This window comes from Camellia sinensis, chromosome 9, assembly GCF_055761805.1.
Source record: "Camellia sinensis isolate YWXY chromosome 9, ASM5576180v1, whole genome shotgun sequence".
Lineage (NCBI taxonomy): Eukaryota > Viridiplantae > Streptophyta > Magnoliopsida > Ericales > Theaceae > Camellia > Camellia sinensis.
The window spans coordinates 107,172,476-107,191,507 of NC_138969.1; the positions used below are offsets into that span (position 1 = coordinate 107,172,476).

Below are 19,032 nucleotides of genomic sequence, written 5' to 3' on the forward strand. Positions count from 1 at the left end.
TATCTGCTTCTCTCAACTCTGCAGCAGTATTTGTCTATCCTTCATTCACATTAATTTTCTACAAAATGGTATAGCCAAGCTAAGCTTCACATCTCATCAGAGAGTAGGAATGGCAAGGTAGATAGAGGGTATGGGAAGACAGATGCTAGACAGAGGGTATGGGGGAGACAGAGGGTATGGGGAGACACAGAAATGTGTTGGGCGGGAAATGTGAACCATCCAAAGCAAATCTAAACCATTGATATAAACTTGGGATTAATCTCAGCCATTGGATCAAAATGTATCTCACATACATTTTTGACATAAATTCAAAAACCTTTGTGACTTATTACATAGATTTTATTCACATTTTACTATTTTTTTCTTTTTCTTTTTAAATTCCTCCCAATTTTTTTAGCCAAATACAACATTAAAGTACTGTTTTTATTCATTAACAATTTAAAGACCCACATTTTTTTTTTCGATTAGTAAAAGATTAATTATAAATAGAAGAAACACCGGCCATGTTAAAAATAAACCAAACAAGGCAGGTATAAAATATTTTTAAGCTTTTTAAATATTATTTCTAACCTCACAAAAGACAAAATGATGTTAAAATAATAAGTGTTTTTGATTTATTTTTTATTTTTTTATTTCTTTCACCAAATTAATTTTTAATTTTTTTTAAAAAAAAAGCTTAAACAAAATTTTAAAAATCAAACTAAACATGACATCCTATCTAATTGAACAATTAAAATCTAACTACAACTTAAAAGTCATAGCTACCACCTCCAATAACAATCACAAAAAATAACTCGAACTTCCAACACGGACCAAGTCCAACCACACAAAAAATACGTACAACCCTTATAACTCCAATAACTACTACAAAAATTACGTAGTTTTGCAGAGAAAAATGAAACGAGAAGGAAAAAGTGATAAAATTTTAGTTTTTATTTTGGATAAATTATCAATAGGTTTTAATGGTTAGATTTAATTTTTATTAAGTTTTATTGAAAATAAATCTTAATAAAATCCTCGAGAAAAATAATTTTGTGACAATTTTTACTAAAAATTGATAATTAGTGATTTTTTTATCACAATTTTTATAAATTGTTGCTAAACTTTGCAATTAGTAACGTTTTTTTGTGATGAATTTTTCAATCTTTCGCTGAAAGTTAAAAATTAGTGACTTTTTTTGTAACACTTTTTTTAAATTGTCGCTAAAACTTATAATTAGTGATATTTTTTGTGATAATTTTCAAACTGTACCTGAAAATTAACAATTAGTGACTTTTTTTTACTGATGTTTGATGAAAAACGTCATTAATTCTCACATGACCTATTGAATAATAAGTCCACCTATTACTTTCTTCTATAAATTATATCTCAAATCCAAAATCTATACACAACTAAACAAATGAAATCATATTACACTTCTTGTTGTATAAATGCAATTCACACTAGTAAACTTTATTGGACATGAACCACTAAGTTTATTGAAAAAAAGAAAAAGAAAAAAAAAAGAGATCATAAAAAAGTAATCCCACAAGTAATCACAAACTGAAGTATATGGTATAGATTATGAATCTGATCCACACACTTTATTTTCTACCCAGTCTTTGAAATACTTTTTTTGACTCGTAGTTATTTAGGACAACATAATAAAATGTAAATCATACTTCCTTTGCCCAAGATTCCCTAATCACCATTCTTCCTCCATGTGGATGGAATGCTTTGTTCATTCCTAAAGAAATTGCTAGCATCAACCTTGCTCTTGACTTGCACCAATCTATCGAAATTGTTCTTGAAATATTTGGAGCCCCAAATGCTTGTTTGTGCATAGCTTTTGTTTCCCAATTTGTTTTTCACTCCCACATCAAGGTCTCTATAATTCATATATGCAGCTCTCGGAAACTTTGAAATATAGGGAGTCATGTAACTATAATGCCTTCTAATCCAACTTATATGCCTTTTGGAAGCTTCTTCTCCTTCTTCTTGCCAATACACCAAGTGTTAGATTTGGTAATATTCCCAACCCTATGTGGGAAAGGAATTGAAGACTTTGAAATCTCATCCATTTTTCCACCATATGGGCTAAAGATCATCTGAGCCGTCTTTGCCTCCTCTTCGTAAAACTTTTTCCAAATTTTCTTCCACCCGGTCACCAGAATGAGCTCCTTCACATAGTCTGATTTTGCTTTGAAGTACAACATTGGAACGCCCCAAATTTCTAGCCTAAACGATAATACAACAATCATGGCTCTTTCAAGGAAAACCGAATATAAATCTCCAAACTTACATTACATGATACAATAGTTCTTCATGCAACAATACATTAATCCAACAACAAGTAAATAAACAAATAAATACCCCCAAGGGTTTACAAGTTTTCAAGGTTTGAGCTGGTTACACAAAATGGTTATTCAAACCCACACACATACAACTCTTGGTTTACACACAGAGTCACAGAAAAATGAGAGTCTCGTACTCTTAACACACATTCCCTCGCCTTTAGTGAGGCAGCATCACCACATCTTTTCCTGCACCAAAATCCCGTAGGGTGAGCATAAAACCCAGTAGGAAATCCTTAACAAGTATATACATTTTATACAAGGCTCAAGAGATGAAATGCACATGGCATGCTATACCCTTTTTGAAGATAAATCATATTTTCATCTTTTGAAAACCATCATGCTCAATGATGTCATGCAATTTCAATTGTTCAAAACTTAACAATTTATTTCAAGGGCGGTAAATACTACTCTGGTAATCCCTAGGTGTAGACACCTCATTTTTGACCGACCTTAAGACTCAGATGTCACCGACTGAGCGCATGTTGTGCTCGTTTCGAGGTTTCGGGGTTCTCGACTGAGAGCCTCGCCTCTGGACCTCGGGACCCTTTGTACTTTGACTCGATCCGTCGACCAAGTCTTGTTTTCTCTTCCCGAAGGGAGGGAGAGGTCTTGTAGACCATCTCTCAGTGGTCGCAGGCTACTTTTCGCGGTCATAGGCTACTGTTCGCATTTGGAGACTAGTTTCTGATTTTCGGAGCCGTCAGCCATGCACCTCGGCTCGGGGCCGCTTAACATTCTCTGTTTGGCACGGTTTTTGGAATACACCTTGTTTCCTCTGTCTAGAGGGACACTATGATCCGAGAGACCACGGTCGTATGCCACTTTTGCGGTTGTACGCCACTTTTGATGCTCGACAACTGGTTTTCGGGGCTCCCGGCCGCGCGTCTTGCCTCTCAAACCCTCGTCTTGTATCCGTTTTGGTTTGTCTTGGGTACAAACCTTACTTTCCTTTTTTGGGAAGTGATACAAGGGTGGGAGACCAGTTTTTTCCTTGGAGACCACTTTTCTCTCCGCCAGCCGATTTTCTGGTCGGGAAATTGGTTTTCTTGGTCTTTGGGTCACATTTTCTAGTTTCCCACCCTACCATTGGCTTGCTTTCAGTGTGGAGACCACCAATTCCCCTGGCCGACCACCTTTTTGCCTGGGAAACCACTTTGGGTGGTCGGCCGACCACTTAAAGTAGCAGACAAACCACCTTTTCTGGTCGGCAGCTTTCCCCCTGTTTTGTCAGACTGAATGGATACCAGCTGTGCCAGCTGGAGAGCATAGATTGTATCCTCCATACACGTTGCATCCAAGTTTAGCTTCTCCAAGAAGCTTGAACCCTTTTTTTTTCTATAAGAGAGGGCCTCCCTCTCCTTGGTCGAGGTTCTGAATTTTGCCTAAAGCGCAAGTGTGTATCTCCCTCTATATCTCTATATTTGGTGCCTAGAGTGTGTGTTTTTCTTCACCTTTACACTACAACTCTTAACCACACAACCATTGAACTAAGGCTCTTGGAGGACCTTTTTTAGAGGTTGAAAAGCTGGTTTTTGGCTGAGAAACTTGCTGGTATTGCAATGTTTCAAGGGTAACCTCTTTTCTCCCATTTTAAGCTTTGTCTTGATCATTCTCTTAGCCATACTTGCACGCTTATTTGAGCTTTGTTTTCAACTAAAAAAAAGCTTCATTTTTGAGCAATTAACATGTTTGTTTAAGGCCTCTTGGGTGTTGAGGGTCTTCTACCCTCTTGCATGCCTTGTTTGGCCTTGTTTTGTGCCATGCCTTAGGGCCTTTGAGATAATCCTTGCTTGGCCTTTTAACCACTGAAATATAGTGGATTTTCAGTGGCAGGTATGTGGTTTCGAGGTCCTAAATTAGAGAGGGGTGACCCTCTCTCTTTTGGTTTTGTTTGCTTGCATTTTTGGCCTATCAAAGGAGCATGTGTCCCTTTACTTTTGAGGCTTGGTTCAGGAACTTTTTTGTGACTTTTAGGACCTACCTTAAGTCTGTCCATGGCTGGTTTGGTCACCTTATGCATGCATCTACTATGTGTAGTGTAATCCCATTTGTGGCCCATCAAAGTAGCATGTCTTGATAGCATGTATTGACTCCATTTCAGTGGGTTTTTTACCATCATTTGGCATGTCATAACTCTATGTAAAGCTATTTTGGTTGTCTCTTAAGTGGCTCATATACTTGTAGAACAAATCTTGTTGACTAGTTTTGTTTGCATGATGTTTTGGCTCTTTATTCTAGCACATTTTGGCTGTGCTCCAACATGATTTTGTTCATATTTTGGGCTGCCTTAGCTCTGTTTTGAGGCTTCTTGGTCGAATGATGCTTGCCATGTATGCTTATAGTGTAATAGCCTTGACTAGTTTTGAGTTTTGAGGTCTCTTGCATGCTTAACTTGAGATATTTGCATGTTTTGGCATCATTGGGAATGTTATTTCAGAGCATGTAGGGTTGCTATAATTCCATATTTTCCACTCTTTAAGTACTCTTTAGAGTTGTGTTTTTATGCCCTATTTGTGAGCCATTGCATGACCCCCATTTTTGTGCCTTTCAAAGCCATCATCCCAACTCATTTTGCTACTGTTTTGGGCTGCATAGGGTCTGTTTGGGGTTTGGTTTGGTCATTTGAGCATCACCTTGCATGTCTGTAGTGTAATATGCTTCACTAGCTTTTGATACTTGAGCCTTTCAACATGCATTGTGTGAGTTGTTTGCATGATTCGAAGTCATTTTGTATGCCATTTCAGTGCTGGTACACATGCCATTGCACTCCATGTTTCATCTTTTCAATGCTCTTGGAGAGTTGTATTTTGTGCCTTAGACTTGAGCCATTGCATTATGCATGTTTGTGTGTGTTTTGGTGCCTTGAGTCCATTGTGCATTGAGTATGCCATGTGGTTGCATGATTAGACATTGCATTTGTGCATGCCATATTCATTGCATTGTGCATGTTAGTTACCATGTGCATTGTGTATGCAAGCGTTATGAGCATTGTGTATGCCATGTAATTCATAGCATTGTGTATGCTAGTCGCATGTTTGCATGTCCATCCCTTGCATGTTTGCATGTCCAAGTTGTATCGCATTAGGTTGCATACTTGAAATCGCATTGTGCATGCCATGTTTGCTACATTGTGTTTGGGATAGGAGTTAGCCCAAACACAGGAAACGAGGGGCGTTTCATACTCGAGGTGATGAAATGTGCCTCAATTCCTAGTTGCCGACACTCTTGACTATACATGATGGAGTTTTAGGCCTTACGTGTTTGTATGTGCATTCATTCCATATTGAGTTGTGCAACTCGGCCCCTCGGCCATCATGCATAGAGATGCGTGATTGGTGGCCCGAGGGTCGAGACCTACACTCCCTTGAGCTTATGTAATGATAGGGAGGGTGGTCGTGCATACATGTGTTACAAATACATTGCCACACCCCTTTCTTGCCCTCTGTTGCAAAAAACCAGAAACCAGCAGCAAAAACTGGTCGGCCGACCAGATAAAGTGGCTGGCTGACCACTTTTTCTGGTTTTCACCACAAAAACTGGTCGGCAACATCCCTACATATTCCTAAGGTGGATTTTCATCTCTCTGGAGCTTGGTTCAAGTTTCTGAGATCAATTGCAAATAGAGGCAAGTTGGGGTGCCGCGAGGGATTTTCGAACAAGGCGACTCGAGCATGCATGCATCCTTTGTCATCCAAAACAGAGCTAAGGCAGCCTACATTATATAGTTTATACGCTTGTTTAATTGCTAACTTAGTTAATTTGTTAATTAGTTAGAGTTGTGTAATAATTAGCTGTAGCTTGTGGTGTAATAACTAGTTTAATTAGATTAGCTTAGATTAGCTAGTCGGTTCTATATTATTCATTCGGACCCTCCTCCGAGAGGGCAATGTTGTAAATAAGTGTGCGTGTGTGTGATGTATGTCTTCCAACCCCCCGTCTTTCTCCTTTTCATTTACTAGCTTTTGATGGTTAGTTTTAGGGCACGTTTCAATTAGCATACTTACGCTCGCATGTTTGCATTCATTCATTCGTCTTGCATGCACCAGGCTCAGCGCATCATACTAATTGCATCGTATTTCAATTCTTATTTGAATACATGTATCGACTGTTGCATCTCATATGCCATCTTAGAATAGCTGAGCCCATCTTAGTTGCATTTTGCATTTGTTGCATTAGGCATTTCAGCATAGTTAAGATTCATGCATGATTTCTAATTAGCTTCTTTCTTTGGCTTGGAGTACACTGTAAGTGTTTATGCTTTAGCATCCTTGCATGCGTGTGAGTGACTGCCATGATAGCATGCTTGCCATGTGGTTATTTGCTTATGTGATATAAACTGCCTAAATGCCTGTGGGTGAAGGTTGGATTACTTGAATTGGAACGATTCATCGAATGCGAGTTTTAAGCCCACTTGAGAGTGGCAAAATCATGTTTTTCTAAGCCCACCTGAGGGTGGCAAATTCACGTCTTAGCCTACTTGCGAGTAGTACCTTCAAACCATTTTCAAATAAACAAACATGAGATTTTTTGTTCCAATTTGAGCGATCTAGTCTATACTTGTATGATGTGCGCATCATGTAGTAAATTCTAGGCTAATAATCGGAATAAGAACACATGTGTTTTCAAAAACAAGATATCATGCTTAGTACAGGCCGATCTTTGATCGGGCAAGCGGGGGTGCTCATAGATGACCTTCCCCAATCGTACCCAAGCTCCCGAGCCGAGGCAACTTTGGTGATGACGGACACGAGTCAGGGTTTCCTAAATTCCTCAAAATAAAACATTTAGGTGGCGACTCTGTATCTGGCAAAACAGTCCATGTTTGGCACTTCTTTCTAAAAATCAGTTTTCCAAAACGATTTGCCGGATTTGGACTCTTTGGTGATTTATCAGTCTTGCATTGCACTTTCCGAGACTAGATTCAGAACCGTGACATTTGAGTCCGAACTGTAGAAGCATAAGGCCCTCGAGGGTGCGTCTACACTAGGTCGGTGTCTACAAGTAGACTATACAAGTACTACCAAATTGTCATTTTTACCGATATTAACCGGAAGGCTCGACATCTATCCGCGTGGGTTTTCGGTCTTTCACCCCGGACTCTCAGGCTAACTTATTCAATATCATCTACACCACCTATCAAGGCTTATCAACGTATTTACTCCAAAACCATTTCATGAAAACTTGTTTCTCAACATTCTTTTCTCAATGCAAGTTTTCAAATCAACTTTCAAAGTTTAATGTAATCAAATGAATTGTTATGCCAATAACACAAAATGAATATAAATACTTTTATTCCAATTCATTATCCAAGGAATAACACAATTCTCTCTTCTCAAGTATCCTTAACAATTAGTCATTTCAAGACTATTTTAACGTTTTGAACAATAATTTCCAAAATGAACAACAATTTTGATATTCTCTGAAATTCATCATTTATGTAAATATAAATAAGAAATTTTCCAAATATCTATTTATTTTGACACACAAAATAAATATAGCAATATCATTCATGGACTTTCAGTCTCTTTTAAAAAAAAAATCCTCAAATTCTAGGTTTTCTCACAAAAATTATACAACTCAAATCTTTTGAAAAAAAAACTTTCTAAAATCATATTTTCTTCAATCAACGAAGATCAAAACCCATAAGATCATTTTAAAAGAACAAGTGACAGACCTATTTTCAAAATCGCTCAACTTCTTGAATCAGCAATCAATTTTCAAAGCTATCGAAAGATGATTTCGAAAATCATATAGATCTTGCAAATATATATATATATATAACTCTAAGAAAATCTTTACCTCAAGTTTTGAAGAAGAAATGAGAAGAAACCCCCAAAATCAACGGTGTCGAAACTTGATCTTCACCGCACACAATGAAGCCCTCGAGATGATAACCCACTTTGATGAAAAAGTAATGGCAAAACTCAAATGAATCTTGAGAAATCAAGGTTTTTGATCTAGTTTGTGTAGAGAAATGTAGAGAGAAGGGAGAGGAAATGTTTTAGAGAGAGAGATATACAAAAGTGATCTGAAATATCAGATTCACGAATTGATATAACATGGTCTGTTCGAGCGTGGAAAGCCCCACTCGAGCATCGAATACACTTTCCTAGCATTTTTGCAAACAGGTCAAACTTCTGAAACCGAACATTCTCTACTCGAGCGCATAAACGGCCGCTCGAGCAGACAAGAAACTTCGAATGCATTTTTCATTTTTGCTTCGGTGAGCTGACCGGGCAGCTCGACCCCCGTAAGCTGTATAGGATGACTTGACCCCCGACATACTCAGCGAAGTGGCAAAACATGAAAGAATTAACTTCCGATACAACTCTGGAAGGCCCAATTCGGGTTTGATTCGAATAAAAGGTTTGGAGAGATTACTTATTCCAAACACAACACTTTAACCCGATAACCAAAAATAAGGGGAATACAAGGGAAACTACGATACGTAACACTGTTCAAAACCATACCAACTCGAGCTCGGAACACCACAAGAGACGGATCAAAATCGGGATCACTACAAACACAGATGTTTGAGTCCTATTCAATAAGACTTCAAGGGGTTCTCCATTGGTAAAACCATGAAAATAGAGGATCGATTTGATCCAGCTCATTTCAATGCAGTCTTGTTTTGTCAATCCCAACTCAGGAAGCTTTCTTGCATCAATGGGACGAGCTTGTCAACTCCACCAAGGTACCAAGATTGGAATGTATATAGCCTGGATTGTTTTTTTTCTTCCCATCTTGGCTTGAATTCACTCTCCTTACGAGGACTCTAATGAATAATTCTTGAGGGAATTTGTGGGCAATGTATTGCCACTTATGAACAAGATTGGTTGCATTTTGCTCTAAAGTCCTGTCAAGTGTGAAAATAGTGACAGGATATGGAACAATCACTAACTTTACTTTCCGTGGTAGAATGACTCCAAAACTAGCCCCTCCACCTCCTCCATTAGCCCAAAAAAGGTCTTCACCCATGGATTTTCTGTCAAGAATGTTGCCATTAACATCGATAATGCGAGCATCGATGACATTATCAGCAGCAAGGTCATACTTTTGCAACAGCGCGCTATTCTCTCCTCCACTAAAGTATCCACCAACACCAATAGTAGGGCAAACACTGGTAGGAAAAGCTAGGGTTTTACTTTTCTCAGCAATTCTATAATAAAGTTCCCCCGTAAGCGTGCCAGATTCAACCCAAGCAATGTTGCTTTCAGCATTGATAGTGATGGACCGAAGGTTTTTGAGATCAACAATGACAAAAAGGACCTCAGAAACATAAGAAAGACCGTCATAGTCATGGCCACCACTTCTAACCCTAATTTGCATTCCATGATTTTTGGAACAATAGGTAGTTGCTTGGATTTGCAATTTATGCAATGGTGTGATAATAACTAGAGGTTTTGGTCTATGAATCTCAAATTTTGTATTGAGAATTGCAAGATAGATAAATATGAAGAGTTGTTTGGAGTGTAAATTAGCTTTGAGAATGAGGTTTTGTTTCGAGAGTGAAGGGAATAACATTGGAGAAAATCTTCATCTGTGTGAGCCCATGAAATTGAAAAAAGAAGAACAAAAACAAGATAAAGCAACAAGGTGGTGGTAGTCTTCATCTTTGTTGTTTTCTGGAGTTCATGCATAGTAAGAGGATACATGTTTTCCTATGTGTAGACCGCCCGAGCTCGCTCCGCGCGCCCCCCTTTTAGAGAGGGCGCGAATTGTGTACTAGCTACTGCAATTCGGACTCCTGTCACGGTTCTGTATCTAGTTTCACAAAGTGCAATGTAAGACTGATAAATCACCAAAGAGTCCAAATAAGGCAAATCATTTTGGAAAATCGATTTTAATCAAGAAGTGCCAAACATGGGCTGCTTTGCCAGATTACAGAGTCACCACCTAAATATTTTGTTTTTGAGAAATTTAGGAAACCCTGATTCGTGCCAAAGGCCACGTGCCCGTCATCACCAAAGTTGCTTCGACTCGGGAACTTGGGTACGAGGGGGGAGGGTCATGAAATGAGCACCCCCGCTCGCTCGATCAAAGGATCAGCCTCTATTAATCATGATATGTTGTTTTGAAAACATATCTGTTCTTATTCCGGTTATTAATCTAACTTACTATGTGATGCGCACAACACACAAGTATAGACTAAATCGCTCGATTTGGAACAAAACATCTCATGTTTGTTTTTGAAAATGGTTTGAAGATGCTACTCACAAGTAGGCTAAAACGCGAATTTTGCCAACAAAGAAGGTGGGCTTAGAAAAACATGATGTGTCACTCCGTAAAGTGGGCTTAAAACTCACATTTTGATGAATTGTTCCAATTCAAACAATGATGCCGTCATCCATGGGCATTCATGCAGTTCAACAATTAAGAAAATAGCCTCATGGCAAGCATGTTGTCATGGCAATCACTTACACGCATGCAAGGATGCTAAAGCATAAACACTCACAGTGTACTCCAAGCCAAAGAAAGAAAACTAGTTAGAAATCAATGCATGATCCTAGCTATGTTAAGATGCCTAATGCAACACATGCAAAATACAGCTAAATAGGCTCGGCTATTCTAAGATGGCATATGAATGCAACACTCGATAACATGCTTCGAAACACATATTCGAGTAAGTATTGAAATTCAATGCAGTTTGAATGATGCGCCGAGCCCGGTGCATGCAAGACAAATGAATGATGCACGCATGCAAGCATAAGGATGCTAATTGAAATATGTCCTAATCTAACAACTGAAAGTGGATAAGTAAAAGGGAGAAAGACATGGGGTTGGAAGACATTCACACACACACGCACACTTATTAGAACATTGTGCCCTCTTGACGGAGGGTCTGAATGGAAGAGAGCTAACTAACTACGCTAATTAAGCTAACTATTACAAGCTAACTAATTAACTACCTATTCTAGCTAATTAATTACAACACAATTGAATAACTAGCTAATCTAAGCTAATTAGAATATTACAAACCAAATGAATTAATTAAACACTTTAACTAATTAATTACAACACTTGCATGAATGAAATAGCTAACTTATTCTAAGTTAACCAAAGCGATTAAATGGACTCAAGGATGAGGGACATGCATGCTCGGTTGGCTTCCTCTCGGAAATCCACTACTGTGCCTCATGATGCCTCTGTTTGCACTATTTTGGACTTCTGAAAATTGTGCCAACTTCCAGATTGCTTTTGATACCTCTCAGGAATTCACTGGTGGTTGATCGGCCAGAGGGGATGCTAATCGGCCAATAATGATGGCAGGTCGGCTGCCCTAGTGGCCGTTTGGCCACTTCTCCGTGCAATATCTCCTTTTGCTGCAACAGAGCACAAACAGAGGCATGGCTGTGTATTTGCAAGAGAATGTGTGTGCAACCACACTCTTATCATGTCTCAAGCTCAAAGGAGTGTAGTGCTCGGCTCTCAAGCCACCAATTACGCATCTCGATGCATGATGGCCAAAGAGTCAAGCTTGCACAATGTTGATGAATGCACAAATAACACATAGGACTCGAGAGGCCTCCACCCTATCATGCACAATCAAGGGGGACGGCGACAAAGAAATGAGGTGCGTTTCATCACTCCAAGTATGAAACGCCCCTCGTTTCTCGTGTTTGGATTAACATCCGATCCAAACACAATGCAATGCAACACACATGCAAACAACATGCTTATCTATCAATGCTAGAGTGGTATGCACAAGGCTCTATTATGTAAGCAATGCATGCATGGCAAGTTTAGGAGCTAAGGCATCAAGGCAAGTGAAGTGTATCACACATGAAGCATATACTACATTCCTCAAATGATCAAACCTACCTCATGCCACAACAATGGTAAAATCATGCTAGAAATGAGGCACCAAAAGCTACAACAACATGTTCATGCATTGGCTAGCAAGCCATACATTAAACACAACTCTCAAACACAATGAAGAAGCGATAAATAAGAGAGTATGGCAGAGATATAGGCATTGAAATCGCATACCAAATGATGTTATATCACACAAACAACACAAGCATAGCATGCTAGAGGACTCAAGCATTAAAGCTAGTGAGGTACACAACACTAGGACTATGCAATACTATGCACAAGCACCCACACCAGTCCCAAAACAAAGCTCATGCATGCCAAAACAGTGGCCAAAACTCAACAAAACTTAAGCACAAAAAGCAAGGAATGCATACTCAACTCATGGCTCGTAAGCAAGGCATAAAGGCACAACTCTTAAACACAATTAAAGGGTGATGAATATGGGGGTATGACAAGGTTATATGCTCTAAAATCATATGCCAAATGATGACAAAACATGCGACCATTGCAAATATAGCATGCTAAAGTGCCGAAAACTCAAGACTAGCTAAGGCACTTACACCATAGCCACACAAGGCAAGCCCCAAAGGGCCAAGATCACTCAAAACAGTCCCAAGGAAGATCAAAGCAATGCCAAAACATGCATGGAGTAGAGCTAACACATGTTAGAATGGGAGGCATAAAGCATGATGCATGCAAGGCCAACGAGTGGGATTACGCTACACATACCAAAACCAAGCATGGGGTGACTTCACCAACAAAAATTAGAGTTGTAACATGGCAAAATAACACCAAAAACATGCTGAGATGGTAGCCCTAAAAGCTTAGGCAAGCATGCATACATATTGGCTCATAAGTGAAGCATAAGGCTCAACCCTCAAACACAACAAAGGGATGATAAATGTGAGAATATGGCAGAGGTATATGGTCTGAAATAACATGCCAAATGATGCCATGCCATGCAAAAAGCTCAAATATGACATGCTAGAGGTCTCAAAGCTTAAGGCTAGCAAAGCCAAATGCACTATAGCTACGCAAAGCCAAGCATGCATGACCAAGACCACTCAAATAAGACCTAAAGCATGTTAAACCAAAGCCAAAAATGTACTAGAGTAAAGCATACACATGCTAGATCAATAGGCCAACACACCAAACAAGATAGGCTAGTGAACAAGCTTGCACTACAAGTGCATAAACCATGCAAGAGGTGATCTTGTCAACCAAAATCAGAGCTAAGGCATGCCAAAATATGAGTAAAAGCCTGCTGGAGTGGAGCTAAAAACATGCTAAAATGGTGGTCCAAAGCATAGAGCATGTTAGGCTAACCAAGAGGATTGCACTACAACTACATGAAGCATGTAAGAAGCAACCAAACTAACCCAAAATACAGTTATATCATGTTAGAATAAGGCCTAAAACATGCTAAGATAGAGCCTTATGAAGGTAGAAAAGCACGCCAAAGTGTTAAGCCAACAACACATGCAAACAAAACACAAGAGAGAGGGGACCACCCCCATCCATTTTGGGTCTCAAAACCCACTTCCCACCACTAAAATTCCTCTGGAATTTAGTGGTTAAAAGGCCAAAACAAGGTGGCTTGAAAGGCCTTAAGAGATAGAACAAAGCAAAGGAAAATAAGCCACCAAAGGGAGTAAATCACCCCTAACTCAAACAAAGCCTCAAACAAACATTTCAAACACTTAAAAACAAGAGTTTTTGCAGTTGAAAGTAAGGCCTAAAAGAGCATGCAAGGATGGCCAAATACTTAAGCAAAATAAGGCTTAAAGAGGGTAACTACTCACCCTTGAAGAACAACTTCAAAACCAGCCATTTCTGAGGCCAAACCAAGCCAAAATCACTCCATTACAACCTCTAAGAACCTCAGCTCAAGAGTGAAGGTGTTTCACTAGGTGCTTTAGTGTAAAAGTGTGAAGAAAACTCACTTTAAGGCACAAACTAGTACAAATATAGAGAGAGAGGGATATGTTTTGCCTTGATGAAAATTCTAAACCCCTGGAAGGGGAGAGGAGCCTCCCCTTATATAGAATCACAAGCCTCAAGCTTGTTTGACAAGCTAGAAGCTTGTTACAATCCCTTCATACACGTGTATGGAGGATGCCTTCTGTGTCCAACAGCTGGCACAGCTAGCACCAAAATATCTACAAAAGCAAAGAAAAGGGCCTTGGCCAAAAAATATGGCCGACAGGCCATCAGTGAGGCCGATCGGCCACCACTGATGGCCGATGGAAAGAGGGCATGACCGATGGGCACGGGGCCTAGCCGATGTGTTGTAGGGCTGGCCAGCAGGCCACCCTCTTCCCTCAGAAACAAATCCACAAGCTCTTGGTCCACAACCAAGCACAAAACAGACAAGTTGAGAGGCACCAAGGCAAGGCGCACAGCTGAGACCTTCAGGAACTCAAAACGAACACGAGCCTGGATGATCATCGAGTGTTCAAACGATGACGTTCAAGTCTTGAGAATCATCAAAAATGGGGTGTCTACAGTTACCCCTCTTTGACAGAACTCGAAAGTCATGAGTTGACGGGAGTGAACGTCAAAGCCTAGAGATTACCCATTTTTGACAAGGCCAAAGACTTAGACAAACATACAAAATAACAATACAGAGATGCGCCCGCAGGCTGGGGCAAAATGCAAATGACATGCACAATGCAGAACATAACTTATGATTATGCAAAGAGGGCTGTAAAGAAATATCATGCAATTGTTATGCAAAGAAATACTACAGCAAACTCGTACATAAGCAAGTAAGTGAACACGCCACGCATTGGAATTACAGGTCGAACTACATTTCATAAAGGAAGGATGTAAGAAAATTATGCAATCTTAACTACGTCTCACGCAAGAAAGACTAAAAGCGACTATTAGCAACACCCAAAGCCTCAAACGAAACACCTCCTAGTGTATCAAACGCGAAAGGAGAGGCACTATGCAAGAAAGCGCAGTCATCCAAACCCGTGTCAAACGCGAGAGGAGAAAGGTACGTCCAAACGCATGTCAAACACGAGAGGAGAAAGGTATGTCCGAACGCATGTCAAACGCGAGAGGAGAAAGGCACATCCAAACGCATGTCAAACGCGAGAGGAGAAAGGTACGTCCAAACGCATATCAAACGTGAGAGGAGAAAGGTACATCCAAACGCATATCAAACGCGAGAGAAGAAAGGTACATCCTAACGTATGTCAAACGAGAGAGGAGAAAGGTACATCCCAACGCATGTCAAATACGAGAGGAGAAAGGTACGTCCTAACGCATGTCAAACGCGAGAGGAGAAAGGTACATCCAAACGCATGTCAAAGGCGATCGGAGAAAGGTACGTCCTAACGCATGTCAAACGTGAGAGGAGAAGGTACGTCCAAACGCATGTCAAACGTGAGAGGAGAAAGGTACGTCCTAATGCATGTCAAACGCGAGCAGAGAAAGATATGTCCAAACGCATGTCAAACGCGAGCGGAGAAAGGTACGTCGAAATGCATGTCAAGCGTGAGAGGAGAAAGGTACGTCCTAACGCATGTCAAACGCGAGAAGAGAAAGGTACGTCCTAACGCATGTCAAACACGAGAGGAGAAAGTCCTAACGCATGTCAAACGCGAGAGGAGAAAGGTACGTCCAAACGCATGTCAAGCATGAGAGGAGAAAGGTACGTCCTAACGCATGTCAAACGCAAGAAGAGAAAGGTACGTCCAAACGCATATCAAATGCGAGAGGAGAAAGGTACGTCCTAACGCATGTCAAGCGCGAGAGAGAAAGGTACGTCCAAACGCATGTAAAGCACGAGAGGAGAAAAGTACATCCTAACGCATGTCAAACATGAGAGGAGAATGGTACGTCCAAATGCATGTCAAACGCGAGAGGAGAAAGGTACGTCCAAACGCATGTCAAGCGCGAGAGGAGAAAGGTACATCCTAACGCATGTCAAATGTGAAAGGAGAAAGGTACATCCAAGCGCATGTCAAATGCGAGAGGAGGAAGGTACGTCCTAACGCATGTCAAACGCGAGAGGAGAAAGGTACGTCCTAACGCGTGTCAAACGCGAGAGGAGAAAGGTACGTCCTAACGCATGTCAAATACGAGAGGAGAAACGTACGTCCTAACGCATGTCAAATACGAGTGGAGAAAGGTACGTCCTAACGCATGTCAAATGCGAGAGGAGAAAAGTATGTCCAAACGCATATCAAACGCGAGAGGAGAAAGGTACCCAAGAGAGTTCAAGGGAACAGGAATGATGTCACCTGGAGTTCCTCTGACTGAAATACATACAACATCGTCTGGTTGTGCTAGCTTCAAATGAACCGTGCATACAATATCGTGCCTGCACAAAAAGAAACTTTGATAGGTACAATATAGTAGAAACACATGCTTTACGTTACATCTAGATATAATTTCAATACAAGATAAACACGTGCATATATGATGAAAACGAAAAGGTGCATAACAATGCAAGGGAGACGTGCATAACAATGCAAGTGAAAAATGCATAATAATGCAAATAAAACGATGCATAACAATGCAAGTGAAAAGGTGCATAACAATGCAAGTGAAACGGTGCATAACAATGCAAGTGGAATGTGCATAACAATGCAAGTGAAATGGTGCATAACAATGCAAGTGAAATGGTGCATATCAAAGCCAACCTTGCATACATGACAAAATGCACTAACACAACACATTCAAAGGCGATTCATCGATTTTGTGGTATACAAATGGATATGGAAAAAGGATACACTTTGTTCGTACTGAGTGCCACGCACTGGAAACACAATTCAGAGCTTCCACGAAAACTACTTTTGCTCAAAGGTGTATTTTCTTGAACTTTCTTGAGAGATGAGGGTACAAATCAACAGAACAACCCCAACCAAGGGCATTGGAGGTCCATCGGCCACAAGAGGGAGCCATCGGCCACCCATCGGCCACCAGGTAAGCTAATTGTCCAATAATGTGGCCGGCCGGCCAACAATTTGGCCGATCGGCCAAACATGGCAGATTCGAGGCAATTTGGTCCATTTGCCTCGGGTCTTTAAGCATGGGGTTTGGAACCTCATTTCTTCACTTCCTCAAGGCCGAAAAACATTTCTCCTCTCATTCTAGACCATTTCCCCCTTTTGATCCATGCTTTCTACGCGTTTCCAAACCTTCCACAAACATTCGAATCACAAAACCCTCATTGTTTTCAACATTTTGGACCGATTGAAAAGTGGTTTCGGTGCCTCTTTCTTGATTTCCTCATTTGGGGTTTGTTTCCTCCCAGTCACCCTTGATTTTCGTGCCCTCTTCCGAGCTTTGACCTTTTCTTCCATTTTTTGCCCCTCGGAGTTGACTTTTTGTTGACTTTTGGCTTTCTCACTTATTTTCCACATCTTTGACTATTTTCTCATTTTTCTTGAGATGGCGGATGACATTCCACATGATGGGGCTCCTCTGGGGATGGAGATGGATCCCAAGTTTCAGCCTTTGCCGCTCGGCATTCGACCCTTCGATCCAGCGTCTTATGACCCTAAGGTACATGTGTTGCCCCCCTTCGGCATCCGCCAGATCAGGAGATTCACGCGAGGTGCACCAAAGGACCTCATGCTACGCGAGCCGGAGTTACACTTATCCTATGGCGCCGCTAAGGCAACCCTTCCTCTTTACTTTCTACAATGTAGGTCATATGTCTTGGATAGCCAATATTACTCTTCATTTGATTAATCCAAACACACTTGTACATCACATGCCTAGTTCATTCTGAGAACATTCATACATGATACTTCTGTCAACTCGAACATATGTACAAACTGCATTTCTATCAATTCCGAACACATACATACACTGTATTCCTGACACTGCTTTGCATCTGTTTATCTTGGACACAAGGAGATTCTCATGCCTTCCGGGGTTATGGGAACATCATTGCACGAGACTGGTACATGGAGCTACCCGATGATGTTCGCCACTCTCACTGTGAGTCGGCCTCTTCTAGGCACCTTAATGGAGAGGTGGTGGGACACCACCGATTCCTTCCACCTTTCTACAGCAGGGGAGATGACGATGACTCCCTTCGACTTCTCTATGCTCACCGGCATAGGAGTAGGGGGTGATCCGATCCCTTACGACACTAATATGGGCGAGTGGGATGTCGTTTAGATCTTTTTGCTAGTGCCTCACCCACCTCTCTCCCGACCAGGGATGGTGCGATATTCGTGGTTCGCCGACTAGTTTAGGGGGGAGACGCCGACGAACCACGAGGAGTCCGAGCACTACGCCCGGGGGTTCCTCATGTTCTTGCTTGGCACTACTCTATTCGCCGACCGGGCGAACACCGTTGGCCTCTACCTCTTGGGTGCACTGGTAGACTTGTCTCGCATCCGGCGCTATGACTGGGGCGGCGCAGGCTTGGCCACACTGTATGGATACATGAGTTCCTCATCTCGCCAAAGCGGGCACCTGCTAGGAGGCTACTAGAGAGCCTGGGAGGTACATCTTTCCCTTCTGCTTTACAGTCCTGCTTTACATTATCTGTACACCATGCACACTGCATAACACGCAATCTACTTTACACTAGTTGTACACTGCACACACTGCACAATACACTGCACGTCATTCTCTGATTTCTGCTTTATCTGTATACTGCTTTACTGATAAACATACTCATTATTACCCTTTCACATTCTATAGTTGTGGGTATATGCCTACTTCCCGAGGCTTGCCCCAGAGCCAGAGGTAGAGACACTTCTCACGGTTCCATATTCACATAGGTACGATGTGAGATGCGAGCGGAGGCCGCGAGAGTCTTTCTCATCCTTCCGTTGATATTTTGACACTGTAGCCGCAATTGAGGTATTTCAAACCTTACAGTTCATCTGAGCTTTGCTTTATATTT

General features: G+C 41.0%; 1 pseudogene; it reads right to left on the bottom strand.

The window, feature by feature from the left end:
- Positions 1–1,384: 1,384 nt before the first annotated feature.
- On the bottom strand, positions 1,385–9,949 carry LOC114272231 (tetrahydroberberine oxidase-like; annotated as a pseudogene).
- Between the last annotated feature and the right edge of the window lie 9,083 nt (positions 9,950–19,032).